The following is a 27863-nucleotide window of genomic DNA, read 5'->3' as shown; positions in this document are numbered from 1 at the left end:
CTTTAAATTTACTTAATTTTTGGGGGGGAGATATAATTTGCATGCCATAAAATTCACCCTTTTAAAGTTTCTGATTCGGGACGCCTGGGTGGCTCAGTTGGTTAAGCAGCTGCCTTCGGCTCAGGTCATGATCCCAGCGTCCTGGGATCGAGTCCCGCATCGGGCTCCTTGCTCGGCAGGGAGCCTGCTTCTCCCTCTGCCTCTGCCTGCCATTCTGTCTGCCTATGCTCGCTCTCTCCCCCTCTCTCTCTGATAAATAAATAAAATCTTAAAAAAAAAAAAAAGGGGGCGCCTGGGTGGCTCAGTGGGTTAAGCCACTGCCTTTGGCTCAGGTCATGATCTCAGGGTCCTGGGATCGAGTCCCGCATCAGGCTCTCTGCTCCACAGGGAGCCTGCTTCCTCCTCTCTCTCTCTGCCTGCCTCTCTGCCTACTTGTGATCTCTCTCTGTCCAAAAAAAAAAAAAAAAAAAAAAAGTTTCTGATTCATTGGATTTGGTTTATTTACAAGATCGTGTAACAATTATTGCTATATAATTCCAAAATATTTTCATTACCTTAAAAAGAAACCTCATACCTATTAACAGTAACTTCCCATTCCTCCCTGTCCCAGTCCCAGTCCCTGGCAACCATTAATCTTCTTTCTGTCTCTAAGGATTTGCCTATTAGGGACATTTCATATAAATGGAATCATAAATATGTGGCCTTAAATGTCTGGATTCTTTTACTTAGTGCAATATTATCAGGGTTCATCCCTGTTCTGTTGTGTATCAGTACTTCATTTTAATGGCTGAATGGTATCACATTGTGTAGATATCACATTTTAGTTCTCCATTCATCAGTAGGTAGACATTTGGATTGTTTCTACTTTTTTGGCTATTATGAATAATGTGCTATGAAAAGTCATATATAAGTTTATGTGCATACATATTTTCAGTTCTTTTGTGTATATACTTAGGAGTGGAATTTCGGGGTCATATAATAACTGTATGTTTAACATTTTGAGTAACTGCCAAACTGTTTTCCAAAGATGTTGCACCTTTTTACATTCTCACCAACAATGTATGAGGGTCCCAATTTTTTCGTACCTTCACCCACACTTGTCATTTTCCAGTTTTTTGATTATAACCATTCTAGTGGATGTGAAGTGGTATCTCATTGTGGTATTAGCATTTCCTTAATAACGGCTGCTGTTGCTCCCTCTTTATGTGCTTACTGGCTATTTGTATGTCGTCTTTGGAGAAATGTCTATTCAGATCTTTTGACCATTTTTTTTTTATTGGATTGTCTTCCTGTTGAATTGTGAATCTTGAAATTGGGAAGTGTGAGTCCTCCAGCTTATGATTTTTAGGATTATCATCCCTGAAAGACAGCTCGAATTTTGATAGGGATTGCATTGACTATGTAGATCAATTTGAGAGTGTTGCCATCTTTTTTTTTTTTTTTTTTTAAGATTTTATTTATTTATTTGACAGAGAGAGAGATCACAAGCAGGCAGAGAGGCAGGCAGAGAGAGGGAGGGGAAGCAGGCTCCCTGGCGAGCAGAGCGCCCGATGCGGGGCTTGATCCCAGGACTCTGGGATCATGACCTGAGCTGAAAGCAGAGGCTTTATTTAACCCACTGAGCCACCCAGGTGCCCCGAGAGTGTTGCCATCTTAATGATATAAGTCTTCCAGTCCAGGAGTATGGAATTTATTAGCTATAATAGGTTTTTAGTGGATTCCTGAGGAGTTTCTATGCATGAGATCATATAAACTGCATAAATAGATAATTTTCCTTCTTCATATTTCTAATATGGTTGCCTTTCATTTCTGTTTCTTTTGTAATTGCCTTGATTATAACCTGTGTTACAATGTTGCATTGTTCTGGGAAGGGTGATCATCCTAATCTTGGTCCTGATCATGGGGGGAAAAGTTTTCAGTATTTCACCATTAAGTATGTTGTCAGCTGTGGGTTTTTGAGATGTCCTTTGTCAGTTTGGGGAGGGTCCCTTCTATTTTTATTCTAATGAGTGTTTTTATCATAAAAATGTGGGTTTGTCAGATGCTTTTTCTGCTTCTGTTGAGATGATAATGTCTTTTTTGTGCTTCATTTTCTTACTGTTATGCATTATACCAATTGATGTTTGTATGTTGAACCAACCTTGCATTTCTTGGATAAATTCCAGTTGGTCAAGGTGGGTCAACCGTTTTATATACTACTGGATTCAGTTTGTCATTATTTTGTTGAGGATTTTTGCATTTGTATTCTTTAAAAAAAAAATTTTTTTTTTAAGATTTTATTTATTTGACAGACAGAGATCACAAGTAGGCAGAGAGGCAGGCAGAGAGAGAGAGAGAGAGGGAAGCAGGCTTCCTGCTGAGCAGGGAGCCCGATGCGGGGCTCGATCCCAGGACCCTGAGATCATGACCCCAGCCGAAGGCAGCAGCCCAAACCACTGAGCCACCCAGACGGCCCTCTTTTAAAAAATTTTTAGTTACATTCTAGTTACTTAACAACAGTATAATAATAGTTTTAGGTGTACAGTGTGCTGGTTGATTACTTCAATGCCTCACCTGGTAGTCATCACTGCAAGTGCACTCCTAACCTCCATCACCCACCCACCTCCCTCTGGTCACCATCAGTTTGTTCTCTATAGTAAAGAGTCTTTTCTTGGTTTGCCTCTCTCTCTCTTTTTGTGTCCCTTTGGTCATTTGCTTTGTTTTTTAAATTCCACGCGAGTGAAGTTATATTGTATTTTTCTCTGACTTATTTTGCTTTGTATTATACTCTTTAGCTCTATCCATGTCATTGCAAATGGCAAAATTTCATTCTTTTTATGGCTCGTATTGCATTGTACTCAATGTACATACTCGATATTCCATTGTAAATCTACCACATCTTCTTTATGCATCATTAGTCAATGGCCACTTGAGCTGTTTCAATAATTTGTCTATGTATATAATGCTGCTATAAACATCGGGTGCATGTATCCCTTTGAATTAGTATTTTTTTATTCTTTGGGTAAATACTAGTAGTGCTGTTGCTGGATCATAGGGTAGTTCGATTTGAATTTCTTTGAGGAGCCTCCATCATACTGTTTTCCACAGTGGCTGCATGTTTGCCTTATCGTCAACAGTACAAGGGATTCCCCCTTCTCCACATCTTGCCAACAGCTGTAGTTTCTTGTGTGGTTGATCTTACCTATTCTGGCAGGTGTGAGGTGACATTTCAGTATAGTTTGGATGAGGAGTGATGTTGATCATTTTTTCATGTGTTTGTTGGCTGTCTGTATGTTTTCTTTACCCAAAGCAGTTTATGCCTTAATGCAATCCCTATTGGAATACCAATAGCATTTTTACAGAGATAGAACAAACAATGCTAAAATTTGTATAGAACTCAGCAGACTCGGAATAGCCAGAGCAGTCTTGAATAAGAGCAAAGCTGGAGGCATCCCACTTCTGTACTCAGTTATATTACAAGACTGTCCTAATTAAAGCAGTATGGTATTGACACAAAAATAGACACGTACATAGATCAGTGGAACAGAATAGAAACCCCAGAAATGAACCCACGATTATATGGTCAAATTAATCTTTGACAAGGCGGGAAAGAATATACAATGGGAAAGAGTTTCTTCAGCAAATGGTGTTGGGAGAACTGGACAGCAATAGGCAAAAGAATGAAACTGGACCACTTCCTTACACGAAACACAAAAATAAATTAAAGATGGGTTAAAGATCTAAATGTGAGACCTGAAACCATAAAAGTCCTGGAAAAGAGCACAAGCAGAAATGTCTCTTAAATTGGCTGTGACAACTTTTTTCTAGGAATGTCTCTAAGGCAAGGGAAATAGAAGCAAAAATAAGCTATGGGGACTCTGCAAAATAAAGAGCTTCCGCGCAGTGACGGAAACAGTCACCAAAACTAAAATGCAGTCCATGGCATGGAAGAAGATACTTGCAAATGACATATCTGATAAAGGGCAACTATCCAAGATATATGAAGAACTTACAAAACTTAACACCCAAAGTTGAATAATCTAATTTAAAAATGAGCAGAAGACATGAATAGACATTTTACCAAAGAGGGCATTTGTATTCTTAGGGCATTTTGGTCTGTTTTTTTTTTTTTGTTTTTGTTTTTGTTTTCTCTTGTGATATCTTTGGTTTTGATATCAGGGTAATACTAGCCTTATAGAGTGAATTGAGAAGTGTTCTTTTCTATTTTTTGGAAGAGTCCTTGAGGGATTGGGGTTAATCTCCTTAAATGTTCACTGGTGAAACCATCTGGTTCTACACTTTTCCTTATGGGAAGTTTCCAATAACTAACTCAATGTCTGCTTGTTTAGGTTTATTCAGATTTTCTGTTTCTTGTTGAAACACTTTGATAGTTTGTGTCTTTTAGGAATTTATCCATTTCACCTAAGTTATCTAATTTGATAGTAAATAATTATTTATATTTCTTTATAATCCATCTTTATTTCTGTAAGGTTGGTAGTTTCATTTCTGATTTTTATGAAGTCTTCTCTTTCTTAGTTCAGATAAAGATTTGTCAGTTTCATTGATCTTTTCGAAGAATTGTCTTTTGGTTTCATTGTTTTTTCTCCATTGCTTTGTATTTTCTATTTCATTTCTTTTTGTTCTAATCTGTTTTTTCCTTTCTTCTGTTTGCTTAGGGTTTAGTTTTCTTTCTTTCTCTTTTTTTTAAAAGATTTTATTTACTTATTTGACAGAGATCACAAGTAGGCAGAGAGGCAGGCAGAGAGAGAGGAGGAAGCAGGCTCTTTGCAGAGCAGAGAGCCCAATGCGGGGCTCGATCCCAGGACCCTGGGATCATGACCTGAGCCGAAGGCAGAGGCTTTAACCCACTGAGCCACCCAGGCACCCCTAGTTTACTCTTTCTAATTCCTTAAGGCAGAAGGTTAGGTTATGGGTTTGAGATAGTTGTTCCTTTTTAACATAGGTGTTCATGGCTATACAGTCCTCTAATCACTGCTTTTACTGCCTCTTATAAGTTTTGATATGTTGTGTTTTAATTTTCAGTCAACTCAATGTATTTCCCATTTCCCTTGTGATTTCTTCTTTGATTCCTTATTTAGAAGTATGTTATTTAATTTCCACAAATTTATGAATTTTTTAAGTTTCTACTGTTGGCTTCTGATTTCTTTTCCTTGCTGTCAGACAACATACTTAGACGATTTCAATTCTTTTAAATTTTGATGTGATTAAACATCTGATCTGTCCTTTATTAAAACTCCATGTGTATTTTAAAATAATGTATTTTCTGGTTTTGGACTGGAGTACCCTATAAATATCTTAGATCTCAGTGTTTTATAGTGCTATTAAAATCTCTTTCCTCTGTTGTCCTGTTGTTCCATCCTGTATTGAAAATGGGATATTGAAGTCTCCAACTATTATTGTGAATTGTCTAATTCTCCTTTGGTTTCTGTTAATTTTTTGTTGCATACATTCTGGGGCTCAGTATTTATTTATTTATTTAAAGATTTTATTTGTTTATTTGATTGAGAGCGAGAGAGTACACCCAGGGGGAGCAGTAGAGGGAAAGGGAGAAGCAGGCTCCTCACTGAGCAGGGAGTCTGATGTGGGCCTTGATCCCAGGACCCTGGAATCACGACCTGAGCCAGAGGCAGATGTTTTACCGAGTGAGCCACCCAGGCGCCCATGAGACTCAGTTTTTAGAAACATGGGTATATAATTGTTATACTTCTTGACGAATCGACCCTTTTGTCATTAAAAAATGTCCTCTGTCTCTGGTAACCATTTTTGTCTTAAAGATGATTTTGTCTGATGTTGGTACAGTCACTCCAGCTCTCTTTTGTTTACTGTTTAGATAGTATATTTGTTTTTGTACTTTCACTTTTAATTTGTTTTTGTCTTTGAATTTAAGAGTGTCGCTTATATATTGCTTATGTATAACTGGATCACGTTTTTGTTTGTTTTAAGTAGCATAATAAACAATGTATGGAAACATCCCAACTGTTCACTGACTGATGAATGGATAAAGAAGACATGACATATATGTATAATGGACTATTACTCAGCCATAAAAAATGACATTGGGGTGCCTGGGTGGTTCAGACGGTTAAGCTTCTGCCCTTGACTCAGGTCATGGTCTCAGGGTCCTAGGATCAAGTCCCACTTCAGGCTTCCTGCTTAGTGGGGAGCCTACTTCTTCCTCTCCCACTCCCCCTACTTGTGCTCGCTCTCTTTGTCAAATAAATAAAATCTTAAAAAAAACATAAATAACAACAAGAAAAAAAGGCGTCTTGCATTTGTAGCAATATGGTTGGAGCTAGAGAGTATTATGCTAAGTGAAATAATTCAGTCAAGAAGGACAAATACTGGGGCACCTGGGTGGTTCAGTGGGTTAAAGCCTCTGCCTTCGGCTCCCATCATGGTCCTGGGGTCCTGGGATCGAGCTCCGCGTCGGGCTCTCTGCTCAGCAGGGAGCCTGCTTCCTCCCCCCCCACCTGCCTGTCTCTCTGCCTACTTGTGATCTCTGTCTGTCAAATAAATAAATAAAATCTTTAAAAAAAGGGACATATACTATATGATTTCACTCATATGTGAAATTTAATAAACAAAACAAATGAACAAAGGGACAAAAAAAAGAGAGGCAAACCAAGAAATAGACTGTTAACTATAGAGAATAAATTGATGGTGAACAGAGGGGAGAGGGGTGGAGGAATGGGAGAAAGAGGTGATAGGGCTTAAGGAAGGCATTTTTTGTGATGAACTCCAGGTGTTGCATGGAGGTGTTGAATCACTACATTGTACACCTGAAGCTAGTATTACACTATACGTTAACTAACTGGAATTCAAATAAAAACTTAAAAAAGCCCATCAACACGATTTCTGCCTTTAAATTGGAATTTTTTAAAAAAAGATTTTATTTGACAGAGAGACAATGAGAGAGGGAACACAAGCAGGGGGAGTGGGAGAGGGAGAAGCAGGCTTTCTGCTGAGTAAGAGCCTGATGTGGGGCTTGATCCCAGGACCCTGGGATCATGAGCTGAGCTGAGGGCAGGCGCTTAATGACTTCAAAAGCCACCTGAGCCACCTTGGCGCCCCTAAATTGGAATGTTTAATCCATTGACACTTAACGCAGTTCTGATAAGGTAGGACTTACTCCTGCCATTTCGCTATTTTTTTCCTATATGTCATGTCTCTTGTTTTCTGTCCTTCATTACTGCTTTCTTTTCTATTAAATAGATATTTTTTAGTGTGCACTTTCAATTTTTTATTTATTTTGCTACTTTTTTCTTATTTATTTTCTTTGAGGTTACATGGGACTTCTTGCTATTAACAACTTGTAATAATTTAGATTCCTACTGATTTACTATCAATGGTACATCAAAACTTTGCTTCTGTATATCTTCATTCTTTCTCACTTTATGCTGTCATACAAAGTACATCTTCATACATTCTGTACATATCAACACTGATTTATAATTATTGCCTTGTGTAGTTATCTTCTGTTTGAAATAGGAGAAAAAACTTAGAAATATTATATTTATGCTGTCTTTTCTATTTACTTCTGTATTTAGCTTTACTTGTGCTCTGTATTTCTTCACCTGGATTTGAGGTACTATCTAGCTTCCTGTCATATTTATTAGCCTGGAGCCCATTTAGTATTTCTTGTAGGGCAGGTTTTCTAGAAACTTACTCTGTCAGTTTTTGTTGTCTGAAGATGTCTTAATTTCTCCTTTGCTTTTGAAGGGTTTTGCTGGATGTAGAATTCTTGTTCGTCAGTCTTTGTCTTTTATAATTTTGAATATGTAATCCCATAACCTTCTAGTTGCCCAGGTTTCTGATGAGAAATCGGCTATTACTTATTGAGGACTCTTCAAATGATGAGTTGCTTTTCTTGCTGCTCTCAAGGTTCTCTTTTTGTCTCTGTGTTCCAATAGCTTGATTATGATGTGTCTAGTATGGTTATCTTGGAGTTTATCCTTAAGGGTTCACTGAGTTTCTTGGATGTGTAATGTTGGTCCCCCTCCCCCCAAATCTGGGAAGTTTTTAACTATTATCTCTTCAAATACATCCCCTTCTCTCTCTTTCCTCCTTCTGAAACTTGTACTCCTTTTTCTCTTTTTATCTCCTTTTGAGATGTTCATCCTACATACGTTGGCGTGCTTGATGGTGTCCACAGGCCTCTGAGGCTCTGTTCTTTTCTCCTTTTTGTAAGGAAGACTTACTCACTTTATACAATGGGTTGTATAATAGGGGAGAGAGATTGGGCTCAATATGTGCTCTGTTCATTTTTCTTCCCAGTTTTTACTTTCTGTTCCTTAGGCTGGAAAATTTCCTTTGACCTATCTTCAAGTTCTCCAGTTTGTTTTTGACTGCTCAAATATGCTGTGTAATATTCCCAGTGAATTTGTCATTTCCGTAACTGTACTTTTTAGTTCTAGAATTTTTATTCAGCTCCTTTTTGTATTCTCTATCAGTAGTCTGCTTGATGAGACACCGTTGTCACACTTAATCTTTTAGATGTGGTTTCCTTTAGTTTTTTTGAACATTCTCTCTCTTGTAGGGCCAATGTTAGGGCATCCTTAGGGGTAGTTTCTGCTGATTGTTTTTTCCCTGAGTATGGGCCATATTGCCTCTCTCTCTCTCTGTATGTGTGTCTGGTTTTCTCTCTCTGTCTTGTGTGTCTCATAATAATTTGTCAAAAACTAAACATTTTAAATAATATATGTAGCAACTCTGAAAATTTGATTCTCCTTTCTCCCTGGAATTTTTGGTGCTTTTGCTTGTTGTAGTAGTTTTTTGTGTTTTGTTTAGTGACTTTCTTGAACTAACTCTGCGAAGTCTGTATTCTGTGACACGTAATCTCCACTCATTTGTGATCAGCTAAGGACTGGACACAGATTGCCTTAAATGCCAGGAATCAGTAAGTCTAGACTTTCCCCAGGAGCTGTGTGGGTGTATTTTGGGGTATGCTTCAACATTTAGTCGGGCGGTTTACAGCTCTGCCTGGGTCTTTTATTGCCGCTAGTACAGAGCCTCAAAGTCAGCCCAGTGTGTGCGTTCAGCTGTCTCAACTATTTCCTGGGCATTCACGCAATCTTGAGTATGTGCACACTTCTAAATGTACATGTGACCTTCTGGACTTCCAGTAATATGTTGGGAGTTCTTAAATTCTCCATAGGCTTCTCATTTTCCAGGCTTTGGGTTAATGTATTATTTGTCCCACCTATTGTCTACTGTCTCAGGTAGTTACAAAATGGAACAATTGATTCTAATTGTTTTAACGTACACCTCTGAGGAGAATGCTTTTCGCACTGGTCTTACTTTGATTCGGGTCAAATAAAGACATCCTTGCAAGTGGAACTTATTAGCCATGTCAAATAATGACAGTTCTCTGGGAAGAAGGCTTTCAAAGAGTTCTAATCCTGTTCTGTCCCTTTCTGTGACTGCCAGACTGCTGGTTTTCACTATCATTGCAATGTGTAGCACTGAGGTAGCATTGGGGGAAAATGAGAATAGTGAAAGTTAAACCACTATGAATGTGCTGTTCTTACGGAGGTTCAACTGTTTTCCTTAAACAAATGCTCCAAGATTGCTGTACGCCTTTGGTTAAATTCCCAGATTTCTGACAAATTTGAATCTGACGATTTTGCTGTTTGTTCATTGCTTTTATGGAAGAGGGGATTTTTGGAGTTCCTTACTTTACTGCTTCCACTGACGTCACCCGCCCACCTTTCTTCTTAACAGACTCCCCACTGTATGTCGAATTTCATGCCGGCGTTATTTTCTTCCGGCACGGTGGGGTTATCTTCCCAGTGTCTGGCTTTTGCTTTTTCTGTTCAGGTGTCAGTAGTCACTATAACTGCTGTGCCTCTGCAGGTAATCTCTGTATTTCCCATTGCTTTTTGAGGATTTTCTTACAGGTCTTACGTGTCTGTAGCTTCCCTGAGTTCCATGTCTCCCTGCCTATGGCATGTTGGCTTCTTGTATCTGTGGTATGAGTTCTTTCATAAGTCTGGAAAATTCACTGGCATTATCTTCAGATCATTGTTTCTGCCTCATCTTCTCACTTCTTCCCTGCTAGGACTCTAATTAAATGTGTATTAGACTTTTCACGATACATTCTCAGGCCCTCTCTTTTGTGTTTCCCAGATTTTGATCTCTCCGTGCTTTAGTTTGAGTATTTTCTTCTGACCCAGTTTCCAGTTCATTGGTTCTCCCTTCAGTAGCACCTACTCTGCTTAAATACCCATCCAGGATTTTTTTACTTTTTAGTTCTAGATTTTCTTTAACAAATTTGAAACTATATTACTTTTTACAGCTTCTTAGCTCTCATTTCCATTTTTGGCCATAGTAAGTGTCAGGTTTTTTACTTGTTTGTTTTTTCCAATTTTTTAATTGTAGTAAAATATATTTAACATCTTAACCATTTTTAAGGATTTAGTGTACTGTTTAGTGGCAATGGTATTTTATACATTCATAATGTTGTGCAACCTTCACTACCATCTATCTCTGTAACTCTTTTCTTCTTGTAAAACTGGGATTCTATTTCTGTTAAATACTAACTCCCCATTCTCTCCTCCCCGAGTCCTTAGTCCTTGGCACCCGCCATTCTACTTTCTGTCCCAGCGGTTTTAACTGAATACTTCATATAAGTGAAATCATGTAATATTTGTCTTCTTTGTGACTGGCTTATTTCACTTAGTATAATGTCATCAAGGTTCATACATGCCAGCATATGTTAGAATTTCTTCCTTTTTCAAGTGTATTTATGTGTATACCACAATTTTCTTATTTATTTAGCTGTCAGTGGACAGTTGGGTTCCTTCCATGCTTTAGCCATTTTGAAATAATGCTGCTATAAATATGGGTGTACAAATATCTCTTCGAGACTCTATTTTTAAGTCTTTAGAGAAATACCCAGAAGTGAAATTGCTGGATGATATGGTAATTCTATGTTTAATTTTTCGAGGAACCACCATGGTGGTGTCGACGGTAGCAGCACCATTTTCCTTTCCCTCAGCAGTGCACAAGGAACCAAGTTTCTCTGTATCCTTGTCAGCACTTGCTAATTTCTGTTTCTTTGATACTAGCCGTCCTAGTGGGTATGAAGTGACACTCATTATCGCTTGGATTAACATTTCCCTTAGGATTAGTAATGTTGAGCATCTCTCTGTGTGTACTTACTGTCCATTTCATATATTAATTTTAGAGAAATGTCTTTTCACGTCTTTTGTCCATTCTTAAAGGGGTTGTTTGTTTTGTGTTATTGCAGGTGTAGTTTTTTAATAGTCTATATTGGGTGATTCTAACTTCTCATGTCTTTGTGAACTTGTTTTTTATTTTTTGTTTTTTTTTCCCCCTTTGTGGTTTCTTCTGTTTCTTACTTGTGGTGTCTTATTTCTTTGTGTGTGCTAGACATTGTATTTGCAGAGTTATTTTGAGGGATAATTTTAGACCTAGGATGACTGTATCATTTTTGGAGAGCTTTTGACTTGTTACCTCTAGGCTTCTTCAGTCTTAAAGGAGCCATCTTAATTCTAAGGCCAACCTTGGATCAGACTGCGGTTCTTGGGATGGCTGTTTGCTTTTCAGGACATCTTACCCTTAGGGTTTAGATCTTTGTGGTTCTAAAATGTTGAGGGCTGGTGTCTGGGAGTTCAATTCAAGCTTTCACTCTGTGCCTCTAGCCTCCAATTTCTGGATTATTTCAGGTAATTTCAGCATCTCCCAAATGTTGGGAATTTGCACAGGAAATTTACTTCCCTTTAAAGTAACAGCCCACTGTGGATGTTCGTTATCAGTGACCACTTCCTCTGCATGATGATTTGGGTCTGGCCCCATGTAGTTCTGGTTCTGCCATCTGCTAGGCTGGTAGCGTCCTCTATGGCCTGAACTTCCTTTTGTCCAGTTGGCAGATGAGGCGTACTACATGAGGAGACACACATACCTCTTACTCATGTTGGCCTGGACATGGCATGTATCACAGCTGTGCGTATCCCACTGGTAAGATCGGGTCTCGTGGCCCCACCTAAATGCACATGGGAGATTGGCAAGATTCGTCCCTGGTTGGAAGCTGTTTGGTGGACAGTCATTTCTGGCTCCATCTTCTCTTTGGCCACAAACATACCCAGGCACATCCTACTTTTGTAGTCATTACGCACTCTCCCAGGGAGACAGTCAAGTCCAGATGTGACTCGTGAGGTTTGGTGACTGAACTAACACACAGCGTATCTGGTGCTTACACTGTACGGTGTGGAGCTGAGCTGGGACAAACGCAATTAAAACAACCTTCCATTCTGGAAGGGGTGGGGAACGGCAGATAAACATTCGTCCTGAGTCCAGAGCGAGAATGACATCCTGTGGGCAGTATTGTGAAAGTGTCTGTCACAGGATGGCTCAGTTAGTTAAGTATCTGCTTTTGGCTCAGGCTGTGATCTCAGGGTTCTAGGATCAAGTCCTGCATTGGGCTTCCTGCTGAGCAGGGAGCCCACTTCTCCCTCTCTGCTCCTCCCTGCAACTTGTACCTCTCTTTCTTGCTCTCTATCTTAAATAAATAAACAAATAAAATCTTAAAAAAAAAAAAAGAAAAAGAAAATGTTTGTCAATGACTGGTGACCCATGGCCACCAAGAACTCACCCTGCACCTGTGATGGAGCAGGTTGGGACTACACACCGCTGGGAACCATGGGGCTTTGAGGTAAGAGAGTGCTAGAAAGAACCTGTTATAGAATTTGAGCTTTGGCTGAGTGATTTGGGGGAAGGTCCAAGAAAGGTCGGTAAGTGGGACCATTTTATGAGTATCTCAGTGAATCTTATCTAGGGAGGTTGGGCTTGGATGAGGATAATGCTGTGATTGGTAAGGAAGCAGCTGTCACTCATTAGCCAGGAGAGGGCCATGCCTGGTGTATTTGGCTTGGACAAGATTCCTGCTTTGTGTTCTGATGTGGTGACAGCAGGGTCTTGTCATGATTCATCGTGGTCACACTACTGCCTGTGTCTGATGCACTCACCTCTGCTCTGGGAGTGCGGCAGGAAGAACTTCTGGCTGTTGTCCTTCAGGACTCCTTGCCCTGCCCCCGGGAGGCTTGTCTTTGTCCTTTGTCCTCCCTGGACACATCTGCCTCAGGCCTTGGAGAGACTGTCTAACTCGGGAGTTGGGGGGCTGCACAGATATCATAGCTTGCTTTCTGCTTGTGGAAGTTTGGAGATCCAAGGTTTGACAAGTCATTGACTATATTTAGGCTCATTTTTCTTTGGCAGTACAATTCTCCCCAAATTCTATTCTGTTTTTCTGGAAGTCCCGTGTGTTAATAACTACATCCAGAATTCCGTCCTGGTCTTGATCCCCCAGCCCACTTCATAGGTCTGCTTTCTTGTACCTGTGTCTCTCTACTTAGGTTTATCTTGAAGGCATGGCTGTGGGTGAGAAAGAAGCCCTGTAATCTGATCTGTGTATCCAGCGGAGCCCTCTCTTACCTGAGGAGTCTTTTTGGGCCTTTGCTTTTCAGAACATTTTCTACCTTTTATCTTACACTTGGGGTACAGAAAGGGTGGCTTTTCTCACTAGGTGACCCCATGTTTCTGGACTGTCTCTAGATGCTTTCCTGTCTCTCTGAGGTTGGACAGTTTTTGCCTAAGGTCATCTCTTTCTCCAGTGTGACATTATGACATTATGTTACCCGCAAAATGGGTAACAGTCACTCCAACTCCTGGCACCCTCTTTTTTCTTCTCCCTGAGCTGTGATCTGCTTTCAGGTGATCATAGGAAACACTTTGTGATACAGGAGACACAGCGTCCTCATTACCAGCTGCCTGACAGTGGTTCCTATTACGGCATCACCCCTCTTAGGAGAACCCATTGCGGTCTTAATTCATTTATGTTGAAATCTGTATTTAATGATAGATTGTTAAAAGAGGAATATTTCTGATCTAAACGCTTCATTTGGGAATTATTTGAGCCCTTTCTCTTTTTCTTTCTCGACCACTTGGAAATGAAGCCATTCACTTTTGGCAGATTTCTAGGCCGACATCATCACAAGGGCATAGCGTGGTAGTCCAGCTTTGCTGCATTTCACTGTATTCATGTTGGAAAATCAATTTTTCTGATTTCTTCCAAGAAGGAGAAATAAGACACTTCAATGTTTTTTGGGATAGGTGGGCAATAAGTAAAGTGAATAAAGTCGATGAAGAAATGATTTTGAGTCCAAGTTGCAATGATATGGAAGACTCACAAGGGCACTGTTCTTTGCCCTGGGGTAGCGGGGCTCTGGGATCCTTCCCTTGCTCTGAGTCTGTTTTTGCTTTGAAAGAGGGGAGATGTGAGGACCTGGCCTATATATTTCTCTCGGGGCCATTGTGGAAGTGAAATGAGATGATTGACATGCAGACACATTTAGTAGTAAAACTCTCTGGGTGAATAAGGCATTATTATTTCATCCTGAAGTACTTTGGTGGGGTTAATAATTTATGTAGCACACTAAGTTCATCCTTTGAGGCCAAGTGCTCCTAATACAACGTACCCGAGCCAACCTTGAAAACTTACAGCATTGCAGGAGAAGAGGGTCAGTGAGCATGTTGCTGTGCAATTTTTACTGAGTTGGGTGTTTTTTCAGAGAGTTCAGGATGCTTCATAATTATCCTTAAGTGATTAAGAAACAGTCCAAAGGGGCAGTACTTCATCGAGAGTGCAGTTTATAGTTATCTGTAGTGTGACATGGCTAAGAATCATCTATAATACAATTCAGTTAGGGTTGCTGACTGACCTCCTTAGCATCGACAATCTGTGTATAACTCTTGACTCCCCCAAAACTTAACTGTTAATAGCTCAGCCTGACCAATGACATAGCAGTCAATGTTTCCTTTTTTTTTTTTTTTAAAGATTTTATTTATTTATTTATCAGAGTGGGAGAGAATACACAAGCAGGGAGAGGGGCAGAGGCAGAGAGAGAAGCAGGCTCCCTACTGACAAAGAGCCCAATATGGGACTCGATCCCAGCACCCTGGTATTATGACTTGAGCCAAAGGCAGAGGCTTAACTGACTGAGACACCTAGGCATCCCAAAAGAGCAGTTGACTAACACATATTTTGTGTGTTATATGTATTATATGTTGCATTCTTACAGTAAGGTAGAGGAAAGAAAATTATAAGATTAAGAAAGTAGTAAGGAAAAAAATCATAAGGAAGAGAAAATACATTTACCGCACTATACTGTATTTGTAGAGAAAAATTGTTTATAAGTGGACCTGCGCAATTCAAACCTATGTTGTTCACAGAAAGGGTAAATTGTATATAGTGTCCCAGACTTGTTTGAGTTTTCATGGAATTTTAAACATAGAATATTAAAGATTTTATTTATTTATTTATTTGACAGACAGAGATCACAAGTAGGCAGAGAGGCAGGTAGAAAGAGAGAGAGGAGGAAGCAGGCTATCCGTGGAGCGGACAGCCCTATGCGGGGCTTGATCCCAGGACCCTGGGATCATGACCCGAGCCGAAGGCAGAGGCTTTAACCCACTGAGCCACCCAGGCGCCCCATAAACATAGAATATTAAAAAAAATAGGAGATTTTATAACAGAACCATGTTTCTTACCAATGTCTTTCATAACTCCTTTGATTAAACTGTTGCTGCATTTTCTAGACTTTATTACCTTGTTAATTACACAGATGATAATGAAGCAGATTGTTTTACTTATTATTAATCTTGAGGTAGCCACATTTCTCTAGGTCCACTTAGGAATCCGAAAGTTTCAGTTTAATGGTCTTTTCAAATGTGTGGGTTATCCATATGGGTTAGCATGGAGGCTGATATTGAGAGAAGGTGTGTAATAGGCACTTTTCTTCTTGGGGCCCAGGAATGAGGGTCCATGTGACCATCTGTGACCTTGTTTTGCCCACCTCCCCACCCTACTTGCTGCAGCTCCCGAACCTGGGCTCCAGCCCCCATACGGCATTCCCCCCTTCCCCTGACACACGTGGATCCCCAGGGGCCTCTTGCTCTTGGACATGCCCCACACGGTACCCATCATTTATTTCTCCTCCTCTTGGCAGCATTGTGTTTCTGGGCACAGTTTCTCCTAGGCCAACAGTGATGCCCTGGACTTGGGAGAGTGTCCCTGCTGCCCGGTACTCTGTGGCAAGGTCGCAAGAGATTCTCCCCTGTTAACAGCAGACCACGCTTGAGGTTGGGCTCTATGCTTTACTTTCAGGCTCTATGCTTTCAGGCTTTACTGGATTTGCTGAGGCTGTCCTGGCTCTCAGGCCCCCCCTCCTTTAGGCTCAGAAGTAAGTGCCTGGGAGGAGTAGGATGTGCGGTCAGTTCAGTGGGCAGGCACTGTGGTGCCTCAGAATTCCCCCCACCTCTCTCCTCTCTGATGCTGGGGCTGAGGGGCTCCCTTGGGCCTGTCTGATTCAGGTGGGCGTTCCCCTGCCGACAGGCCCTGACTCGGCGGCGGCACCCACTAGGCAGTATACGAGCTGTGAGGGAGTCACAGTCCCTGCTGAACAGAGGCTTAAATTTCACCCTGAGAGGGCAGGACTCTCCAATGAGTAGTCATGGCACTCTGGGTGCCCCATAATGGTCAGGCTCAGCTGTGGCAGGCACATTGCTTTGCCCCTGAAGACAGACCTGGGACTCCAGCTCTGTTCTCAGCTCTGGAGCACTCTAGGATGCCCCTGAGATCTGCGTTCTGTGGGCCTTAGGACACTCTGAAGCCCTTTGAGGGGGGGGGGGGGTTGGTGGAGTCAAAACTGTTTGACTCGGGGTCCTGAGCCATCATTTCCTTTTTCCTTGCGTTGACATTTGAGCTGATGACACAGAGCAATAGCGGGTACCATCGCCAGCATCCGAGCCCCATCAGGGCAGGGCTGCAAACTCCACTAATCGTCCTGGTGTCCTTTACCGTCGCCACTCGCCATCTAAAAAGCCAGCGTCATTTAACATTGTCCTTGATGAAGCAGGAAGAATTATTTTATTAAATCTTGAGCACGTCTTTTTAACATTCTGCGAGACAGAATTGGAAGTGCATGAGGCACGTCTACAGATGGAATTAAGATGATTGTTCTGAGGAGGAGCACTAGTGCACGTTCCGGATCCCAGACGAACTAGCTCTTCTCACGGAGCACTGTTTTTACATTAAGGAATAACTGACAAACTGTGGTTATTCCGAATTATGCTTTTGGCAGACAGTGTCTGAAAATTGAACCAAGTGAGCCTGTTCCTTCCAAGGAGATACTTGTATTTGTTGCAACTGATAAAATTTGAGTTTTCTATCAAAAATTGGAATTTTGGAAAATTTGTGTCTGCCATGGTGACCTTGATAGCTTCCTGATACTTGAAGATGTTTCTGGATGAACTCAGTGGTTGGTATTAACTAATGTGATTTTTTTGACTTTATATTTTTAAATGTGTTAATATTTGGGAGATCTGCCCAGTGGACTGGTATTTTCCAAATGATGAAAACATGGTGTTAAAACAATTATATATGGGCAAACTATCTGTTCAAGGCACAGGGTTGATAGATAATGGGTTTTAATATAATATAGTCCTAAAAGTTTATTGATAGGGTTTCAGATTTCACATTGCAGCTAACCTTTAAGAAATGACCACTTGTCAGGTTTTGATGTTCTATCAGAGAAAAATGTCCACAGTAATCTGATAAACTTATAAAATGCTCCTCCTGTTTCCAGCCACACGTCTGTGTGAGGATAGGTATTCTTTACATACTTTAACCGAAACAATGTATCATAACAGATTGAATGCAGAAACAGATAGGAAAATCCAGCTGTCTTCTATTAATCTTGACATTAAAGAGTTCCAGAAATTCTTCTCACTATTTTTGTTTTGGAAAATACAGTTATTTTTATTTTAAAAATGTTATTTTTGTCATTATGTAATGGGTTTATTATTCATTTTAAATGAATTACTGAATAAGTAATTTTGAAATCTGTGTTCGTTTCATGTACTGTAAATATCAAAACAGATAGAACCCACTTAAAAAATAATTTGAGGAAAGGAGAGGGGTTCTGAGTCCACAAAGTTTGAGAATGACTGGTTAGTGTCATAGGATATTGTGGTGCTTGAGTACTGACACAGGAGATTTGGTGAGAACTCAGAATTTTCACGAGATATTTAGCTGTCCCCAAATGCTGAGTAAGGGAGGAGACTGAGTTGTTTTTGGTTTTTTTGTTTGTGAGTTGTTTATTTGTTTTTAGGTAAAAGTTAATAGGACAGTAGGCTCAATAGAAAAGCTGACTTTGGAAGCAGATTGTCTGAAGGATTCATTTCAACTTTAATGTTGTAAATAATTTTAGAAATTGGATTGGAATTGGATTTTTAAGACATAAGCCCTATAGGAGGTTCTGCTCTGTAATGGGAGATTTAACCTGGACGGTTCTGTGAGTCAGCAACATTTATTAAGTCCTGCTGTTGTTAGGGGGTCTGGACTTCTGCTAGGTGCTAAGAAGCCTCAGGTCAGAGGTAGTGTCAATAGTTTTTCAGTTCCTAAGGTGTTTGTTTGTTTGTTTGTTTGTTTGTGTTTTCAGGAATTGATGAGGGAGAAAAGGTTGGTAGGGCAAGATCTTAACTGAGATCTGCCTACGAAGATAGAAGGCAGAGGGGACAGGGCAGCTGTGCAGAAGGGCCCTGTGCCAGAGGGAAGGGCGGCTGGCTAAGAAGGAGGGCAGGTTAACCTGAGCTTCTGGAAAGAAATGTACCTTCTTGGCCTGGTGTCAGTAAGCAGAGCTTTGTCAGCCTGCGCACTCAATTTACTGGGTGCCAGGGGAGAAACAAACATCGTGAAGCTTATTTCTAGGTGCCGGGAAGGTCACTGGCTGGGAGAGCTAGGTGTACAAGGGTTTGCCCCTGTGGAAGTGTAGGGACACAGGGCCCATGTGCCTGGGGTTGGGGGTGCCGTGTGCTCTTTCCTGCTCTGTCTCAGTGCCTCTCCCTGCGGGGGAACTCGGGCTCTTTATGGGAAGAACAGTAAAGCTGCTTCTAATGGGAAGTGGGGAGTAGGGAATTCTGATTAACTACATATCCTTTCAGTTTCTAAACCATCATTAGAAAAAAATTTAAACCATAAGATTAAGTTTCTGATTTATTACCTAGAATCTGTTAAACATGATTGACTCTTTCTAAAGACAGGAATTTGCAGGGCCTCGGGGCGTTATTGGCCACACCGGTAGTGATTACTGCTCCTTCCAGGTCACCTGCTTTAGGTATCTTGTCTCAGAGCAGAAGTGCCTGCAGGGCAGCACTGTCATTGTTGTGAGTGGATCCTGTGTCCCCCCCATCCCCACTCTCAACCCCGTTCTTTGGGGGTAGAAATGAAGTCAGGGACCTGGCTTCTTGTCCCCACCATGGCAAGCTGAAGCTGTGTGTGCCTTTGGACTCTTTGAATGCCTGTGCTTCTTACTGGAAACTGGGTGTTGGTGAGGCTGTTGTCAGAGACCAACACGAGGAGGGCTGTGCGGCCTAGGTCTCTGCTGGGGTGGGTGGAGGAAGGGCATATTGAATTTTGGCTGGCAGTCTCAGTGCTGTCATCAACTGCCATCCAGTTCCACCGCGCACGGTCTCCAGAATGAAGGGATAGTGCAGTTGCGGACAGTGACATGGGATTGCTGTTAGCCTTTGGGTCATTTGGGAGAGCCCTGGTCTCTCCTGTCTGGCAGCTTATTTTCTGATGCCCTCAGGAGTGTGGTTAGGGGATCTCTACCCTCTAAGGTCTTTCATTGCCTTGGTGTGTGAAGATATTCCTCCATTTGAGGGCCTTGTTTGAGTTGCTACCTAAAGCTTAGGGCTCTGGCAGGTGACGTTAATGAGCTAGCTGGTCTTTAAATAGCACAGCTCCTATAAACAGAATCACCTACTTTATAGCCTGGTATTGAAGAGGATTGCTCACAGAGGATTCTGAATGGCTGGTAGAACATTAGAAAGGCAGTAAAATGCTCCTCACCCCGCCCCTGCCATGAGCAAGACTGGCTGAGAACACACACACCACATCAAAGATACTTCCTTTGGGCTGGGCCGGAATCATTCCTCACGATGCATTAAACTCAGGTTGCATCAGAATGAAGAATGGCCCAGCTAAAATCTTCTCCTTGATTATCGGAAACTTAGTCATTTGTTCTCTGAGTCAGCTTAATGGCGTGTAATGTTCACATCACTTTCTTTTGGGGCTGGGCCAAGAACCAGCATGCTTGCCAGCGTTTCAGCAGTGAGCTAATCAGCCTTTTGGCTCCCACTCTCCGGGCCAAGAGCTCCATTGGAATTAATACTGTCACTGCCACAGACCGGAGCCCTTACAAAGATTGTGCTTTCGTGTCCTGTGTCCCATGCTGACCCTTGCTTTCATCACGTGAGCCCTGAACCCTTTGTCCTTCAGAAAACTTTCCCAGGTGAGGTTTCGAGATGTGATGCTAGGAATTCAGCAAATGGTTTATTGAAAAGCTGGATCTGGGTGGCTGCTGAGGACATAAATATGGGTGAGAAATGGCCCCCACCCCCAAGGAGCATATAATCCACTGTGGGAGTGGACAGTAGACAGACACGCATCTCCTCAGTGCCATGAAGTGTCAATTACACGTCCTCAGAGAAGAGCGAAGGAAGGATGAGGAGCTTCGGAGTGGTGGGGAGAGAGGGATGGAAGAAGGCTGTCCAGAGGATGGCAGTTTCAGCTTGATCTTGGAGACCATACGATGGGGCGGGTGTGGTGTTTCTGCTGATCTCACGGAGTTCCCCCACATGTGCGGTGACTCAGTCGGGTGGAAGCCAGCTCTGGGGGCAGTGAAATAATCGATCTGAGGCAGAACAAAGTAGATAGAAGTTTACTGAATACACCACCAGGCCGCAGTGGCCAGGACGCCAAAGCAAATTGCCTGGGGGTGGTGGGTGGGGCTGTGCTTACAGGTTGAAGGTGAGGCCATATGGGAATAGAGGGAATCGCCCCTTTTTTGGTAACTGTGCTTGGTTGTTAAGTGGCTGATTGGTTAGTTAGGGCCTGTGGTATTCGGACGTGGGTCACCTGCTGGGCCTGTTTGTATTTAGCTGGGGGTTGGAGTCACTGTGGACTTTTCTTGTTACTCATGGTCCAGTGTTCAAGCCTGTTGCCCTAAAGCACCCTCTCCAGCCAACGCACAGCGGGTGTGAAGTAGACAGCGACTGTCCTTTTGTTGCCTAGACTTCTGTTCTTTTTTTCAATTTTTAAAATTAATTAACATATAATGTATTATTCACTTCAGGGGTACAGATCTGTGAATCATCAGTCTTATACAGTAGACTTCTATTTTCGTTTCTTGTTTTTATTTAAATTCAGTTAGCCAACATAAAGTACATGAGTTTCAGACATAGTGTTCAGTAATTCATCGGTGGCATACAACACCCGGTGCTCGTCACATCCCGTGCCCCTTCTTAATGCCCGTCCCCCTGTTTCCCCATCTCCGCACCCCCTTCCCCGCCAGCAACCTGTTTGTCTCCTAGAGTTAAGGGTGTCTCATGGTTTGTCTCCCTGTCTGATGACTTCCCATTCAGTTTTCCCTCCCTTCCCCTGTGGTCCTCTGCACTGTATCTTATAGTCCACATAGAGACTTCGGTTTTCTGGTGAGTACAAAGGAAAAAGCTGTCTTCCACATTTCTAGGGCTTACCTTCTGAGGCCCAGGTGAGATGAGACACTAAGACACCTGGAGAACAGCGTGTGGGGAAGGCCGGTGCCTGGTGCCTGGTGCGTAGGACATCTGAGCCTGGGTGGTGTCCGGCCTCTGCCTCCTCTGCTGCCACGAATGGAGGAAGGGCCCTCTGTATGTAGTTTGCAGAAGTTCCTAGTACACATCTGATGGAAAAATGAGCTGTGGCTACATATTCCGTCTCTGCCTCACAAGACACGGTAAGTAGGGAAACAAGCCATTTTAAAAAGGGCTTTTTAAAAGTGTTTAAAAATAAAAAAAAAAAAACCAAAAAAACAAAACAAAAAAACCCAAAAAACCAAAACCAAAAAAACAACAACAAACAATTGGGAGTATTCTCAATAAGTTTGTGCCAGAGCAGAAGTTTATAAAGATGTGTAGAGGACTTTTTCTCTAATGGCCGTGTGGTCTTCCAGTGCCCGCGTGTACCACAAGTGCCTGTATGTCCAGCCACACCAGCTCTGTGGGCATTTGGGGCTATTAAGAATACAGCTTCTCTGTACACCGGAAACTACTGGAACACTGTACGCTAAGGAACTGGAATGAAAATAAAAACTCAAGAAAAGGCTAAAGCTTCTCTGACTGTCCTCATAGTCTTTTGGCTGACATGTCATACATTTCTCTTGTGTATTTACCCAGAAGTGGACTCGACCCGCTGCATCACAGGTACATTTGTGTTTAGTAGATAAAAGCCAGATAGTTTTTCAAAGTTTGCATCTAACCATGATGAGTGAGAATTCAGTTTCTCCACATCCTTGTCAGCTCTTGCTGGTTTCTGTCTTTCTCACATTTTTTAATGCAGGTTGTGTGATGACATCTCATTGTGTGTGTGTGTGTTTTTTTAAGATTTTATTAATTTATTCAACAGAAAGAGATCACAAGTAGGCAGAGAGGCAGAGAGAGAGAGAGGAGGAAGCAGGCCCCCCGCTGAGCAGAAAGCCTGATGCGGGGCTCAATCCCAGGACCCTGGGATCATGACTTGAGCCGAAGGCAGAGGCTTTAACCCTCTGAGCCACCCAGGCGCCCCCTCATTGTGGTTTTTATCTGCATTTTCCTGATCACGGATAACATGGGTTTTTCCCATACCACCAAGCAATTCTCTGACGGCAGCTGGGTGTCTTACAATTCAATACAATCCAATTCTCACACCATCTAGCTGGGGGTACTGAGCTTAGAGCTCAGTCCCACAAGACTGCCCAGTGCCCCCCATCACTTTTGGTGCCAGTCAAAGGTCCAGGTTGTTAATTGTGCTTCTGACTGACTGGCTAGAAATTGGAGGATCCCCCACCCCCACCATTAGTTTGCTAGAATGGGTCAGAGGACTCAGAAACATTTACTTACATGTACTCGCGTTTATTATAAAGGATATTAGAAAGGGTCTAGACGAGTAGCCGGGTAGAAGAGACGCATAGGACAAGGTATGCGGGAGGAGCTCAGGACTGCCATGCTTACTGGACGTACTCGCCTGTGCATCGGACGTTCACCAACCCGGAAGCTCTCTAATGTCTGTCCTTTGGGGTTTGATGTAGGCTTTACTACACGGCATGGTTGGCTAAATCATTGGCCATTGGTGATTGAATTCAACCTCTAGCTCCTCTTTCCTCCTAGGAGATCTGGGGGTGGGGTTGAAACATCCTATTTTCTAATCACATAATTGGTCCCCTGGTGGTCAGCCCTTTCCTTAGGTGATGCAGGTGTTTTTCAGAAGTACCCTCATCAATAGAACAGAAGGTACCCTCGATGCCTGCATTTCAGAAAATTTAGGATTTTAGAATCTCGGCACCAGGAATACCATGGAGACCTAGAATATCTATCAGTATAGATGCATCTTATTATAAATCACAGCATCACGGTTGACAGAGTTGAGTACCATCATTATCATTATGACAGCGTTATATAAATAATGCTGTTGTCCATTTGGAGGTCTTCCCTGAAGTGCCTGCTCAGGTCTCTGGCCCGTTTGTGATTAGCTGTCTTTAAAAAAAACAAAACGATTTATAGTAGTTTTGAAATGTTGGGTTTAATTCTGTCATCTTGCTGTTTGTTATCTTTTTGTCCTACATATTCTTTGTTCCTTTATTTCCCATTCCTTGCCTTTATTTGACCTAATCAAGTATTTTTTATTATTTTTTAAAAGATTTTATTTATTTATTTGACACAGAGAGAGAGAGAGAGAGAGATCACAAGTAGGCAGAGAGGCAAGCAGAGAGAGAGGAAAAAGCAGGCTTCCTGCCGAGCAGACTGTCTGATGCGGGGCTTGATCCCAGGACCCTGGGATCATGACCTGAGCCGAAGGCAGAGGCATAACCCACTGAGCCATCCAGGCGCCCCTATTCTATTGTTTTAATCTCAAATTCTTTTTATTCATTCTTGTGTTATCTTTTTAGTAGTAGTTACTCAAGAGATTTCAATTACATCATGACTTCTTATAGACTACTCTGATCTGGTCATATATATACTTTTTCTATGTGTGTTATAGATCAACATGGTATCATTTCTGTTTTAAGCAGTCAGTATTGTGAAGTATTTGTCCATATATTTATCCTTTATGGTCTTCTTTATTCTTTCCAGTAGTTCTGTGCTTGTATTTGGGAAATTTTCTTTCAGCCTGGAGAACTTCATGGAAGTATTCTTATAGTGCAGATATATTCACAGCAAATTCTCTTGACCTTTGTCTGAGAACACATTATTTTTGTGCCTTTATTTTTGAAAAATATCTTCACTGGGTATAGATTCTAGGTTGACAGTTTTTTTTTTTTTTTTCCAACATTCTAAATATATCAGCATTTTCACTATGTTCTTTATGTCTTCTGGCTTTTATAGTGCTTGCTGAGAAAGTAGCCTTTTGTTTCATTGTTGTTCCTAAAAAGTAATGTGCTTTTCTCTTTGCGGGATTTTAAGATTTTCTGTCTTTGTGCCTGTGCATGTGCATGCATATATGTGCATGTGCTTGGGTTTTGTCTTTATCCTGTTTGGGGTTCATGGAACTTTTTGAATTGTGTAAAGTTTTTAATCAGGTTTAGAAAATTCTCCAACATTATTCATTCAAATGCTGCTATTGCCATGTTTTTTGCCTTGTCTTTCTTATTACTCGTTTGTGATACTTTCTGATCCTGTCCTACATATCTTTTATGCTCTGTACAGTCGTTTTCATTCTTTTTTATATTTTTTCTGCCTGAACCTCAGTTTCAGATCCGTATTTCTGAAAGTTTGGATATTTTCTATTGGATTTGTCCGAGTTTCTCTAACTGGGTCTTCAGTTCTTGCTGCTTTACTTTTAAGACATAAAATAAATTCTTACTTGCAGATATTGTGGTCTCCAATTATAGAATGTGCATTTTATTATTTTTCTGTAGATTCCAAGATTGTTGAAATTCTTCATCTTTTCATCCATTTGTTCACCACTTCCTGTTTTTAAACATATTGATCTTTTTTCTTACCAAGTTTACTGAAGAATGAGTTACATAAAATAAACCCCATCCCTTTAAAGTGTGTAATTGGTGAGTTTTGACGGTGGTATATAGCAAACATGAGGGAGCATTTTCATCACCCCCAAGAGATCCTTGTGATCCTTTTCAGTCCATCCCTTGCTCTGCCTGTAGGTCCCAGGAAAACACAGACATACTTTTTGTCATTTTAGATAGTTTGTATTGTGCATTATGTAACCACGTACTGTGTACTCTTTTTCTTTCTGGCCCCTTTCATTAACGTGATAGTTTTGAGATTCTTCCATGTTGTGCGTTTTTAGCACAGTGTTGAATAGCCATGGTAAGAGTGGACAGCCTTGCCTACCTGCTGGTCGTAGGAGGCAAGTATTCCCTATTTCACCTTTAAGTATGAAGCTGGCTGTTTGCTTTTTGTCAGTGCTTTTATCAGGTGAGAAAATTGGTGTGTTCCTATCTGAGAATTCGTACCATCAGTGGTTGCTAAATTTTGTTAAATGTTTTTCTCCATCTATTGAGAGAATCATTTTGGTTTTTATTCTTTATTCTTTTATTTTGCAGGAGGTAATCAAGAGGACACAACCAAGTGTTGAGCCTTGAGCTTGCCCTGGGCAATCAACCCAAGACTCCTCACTCCCACCCCGTCCTTGGAATGTGTGCTCTCCCTCTTTGTTCCCACTGTGGGAGCTATTCCAAGGACAGCTGTACTCAGAGTCCAATCCAGAGTCCATCTGGATTGAGTACGTGACTGAATCCAGTGAAGGCCTCAATCTAAACCTTTAACTGGTAGGTGGGTGTGGAGATATACCTGTCTTATGGCTGCCCAAGACAGGCCTCCTAAATCAGCTCCCTACCACCTAGCAGTTTGGAGTGGTCGGCCTCACCTTTTGCCTCCTCTTCTGGGTATCCATATACAGGAGATTGTTTGTGAACTACTATGTTTATATAGCAACATTCAGCTAACATTCAGTAACATCAAGAATGTTGAACCAACCTTGCATTCTTGTACTAAACCTCACTTAGTTGTGATGTTTTATCCTTTTGAAATATTTCTGGGTTTGATTTGAGAATATTTTAAGGATTTTGGTGTCTAGTTACATGAGGGATATTGGTCTATAGATTTGTTTCCTTATAACATCTTCATCTGGTATTGGTATCAAGATAATATTATTATCTCATAAAATGTGTGCAGTGTTCTCTCTTCTGTTTTTTAGAAGAGTTTGTGTAGAATCAGTATTTTTTTTTTCCCTTAAATGTTTGGTAGAATTCACCTGTGTAGCCCTTGGAGCTTAGTGTTTTTAACTAGAAATTTTAATTTATATAATAGGTCTGAGCCTATGTAAGCTATCTGTTGCTTCTTGAATGAACTTTCGTTGTTGTCTTTCAAGGAATTTTACCAGTTTTTCCAGGTTGTTACATTTGTTGGCTAAAGTTGTTCAGGATATTATTTTATTGTTTATAGGACCTATAGAGATAAGTTTTTCATTCTTGACATTGATGATTTATGTTCTCTTTATTTTTTTTTATCTTGATCATTCTAGCCTTGAGTTTATTATACATTTAAACATTTTGTTGATCTTTTCAAAGAACCGATTTTCAGCTTGGTTGATTTTTTTCCAAGTCTATTTTAAATTTTATTGATTTGTGCTCTTTATTATTTATTTCCTTCAACTTACTTTGGGTTTACTTTGCTCTTTTTTTGTTTTAAGCTCCTTTGAAGTAGAATCAAAGGTCTTTGTTTAGAAGCATGTAGTCTGTCCCTGATCTTGAGAGTGGCCTTTCTGGATTCTTTTTTTCTTTTAAAGATTTTTTATGTATTTATTTGACAGAGAGAGATCACAAGTAGGCAGAGAGGCAGGCAGATAGAGAGAGAGGAGGAAGCAGGCTCCCTGCCGAGCAGAGAGCCCGATGCGGGACTCGATCCCAGGACCCTGAGATCATGACCTGAGCCAAAGGCAGCGGCCCAACCCACTGAGCCACCCAGGCGCCCCCCTGGATTCTTGATTTAGATACAAGTCCCTATTCTCTTCAGTCCTGAAGTTTCAACCAGCTTAAAATTTTGAGCTCTGCCATACGCTGAGTGGTGTAAAATCTGGCAAGACTTGAGGGATGGATGGATTAGGGACTGTTGAAGGTCCTTTTCCTTTCATGTGACTCTATCTTCTAACACCTGGAGACATGGGAAGAGATGTCAGTCCATCTTGCTGCCCAGTCCCTTCATCTTTTGCACAGTCCCAGAACTCAGCCGTTGTTTGGTTAGGGGAACAGGCCTCGTCTTTTGGGACCCTTAATTTCCGCCTATTGAAGCCCCTGTGACTGCAAAGAAGTTCTGCTGGTTTTTCTTTTCTCCTATAGAATCCCTTAGCTTAGACCAAGCCTGATTCTTAGCCAATGTTCAGAATTAGTTGCTTATTTTTTGCTTACCTAGAAGGACTCTTCCTTGTGTAGAATTTTAATTCATATAGTCTTCATTGTTCTGATGGTTTTAGAAATAATAGTTTTTGCAGTTTATCCTTTAAAAAATAATGTTTGTTCCATTGGTAGTGTTGCCCTGCTCTGACTCACAGGATTCTACTTGAAGGCAGAATCCCCTCCCCTCTTTGTTACAGTCAAATGCATCTATTTTAAGTGTACAGATTAATTAATTTTTATATATGTATACTGCAGTGTAACTTCCACCACAGTCAAGGTATAGAACATCACTTCAAAGGCTCACGGAGTTGTATTGTGTGCACTGGCTTCTTTTTTTGTTTGGCTTCTTTC

General features: G+C 41.2%; 1 protein-coding gene across 16 annotated transcripts in view; it reads left to right on the top strand.

Moving 5' to 3' along the window:
* PCBP3 (poly(rC) binding protein 3) overlaps positions 1-27863 on the top strand; it is a 255803-nt gene that overhangs the window by 11349 nt on the left and 216591 nt on the right. The window contains exon 2 of one of the 16 annotated variants that reach the window (XM_082719929.1): positions 25662-25886. The exons of the other annotated variants lie outside the window; for them this stretch is intronic. The gene's annotated coding sequence lies outside the window, so the exon portion shown is untranslated. The remainder of the gene's footprint in view (positions 1-25661; positions 25887-27863) is intronic. 16 annotated transcript variants of the gene reach the window in all.

The sequence above is a fragment of the Mustela nivalis genome (genome assembly GCF_964662115.1).
Source record: "Mustela nivalis genome assembly, chromosome: 1".
Taxonomy (NCBI): domain Eukaryota; kingdom Metazoa; phylum Chordata; class Mammalia; order Carnivora; family Mustelidae; genus Mustela; species Mustela nivalis.
Note: the sequence above shows the minus strand (reverse complement) of the source record. Positions and strands in the feature narration are given on the sequence as shown.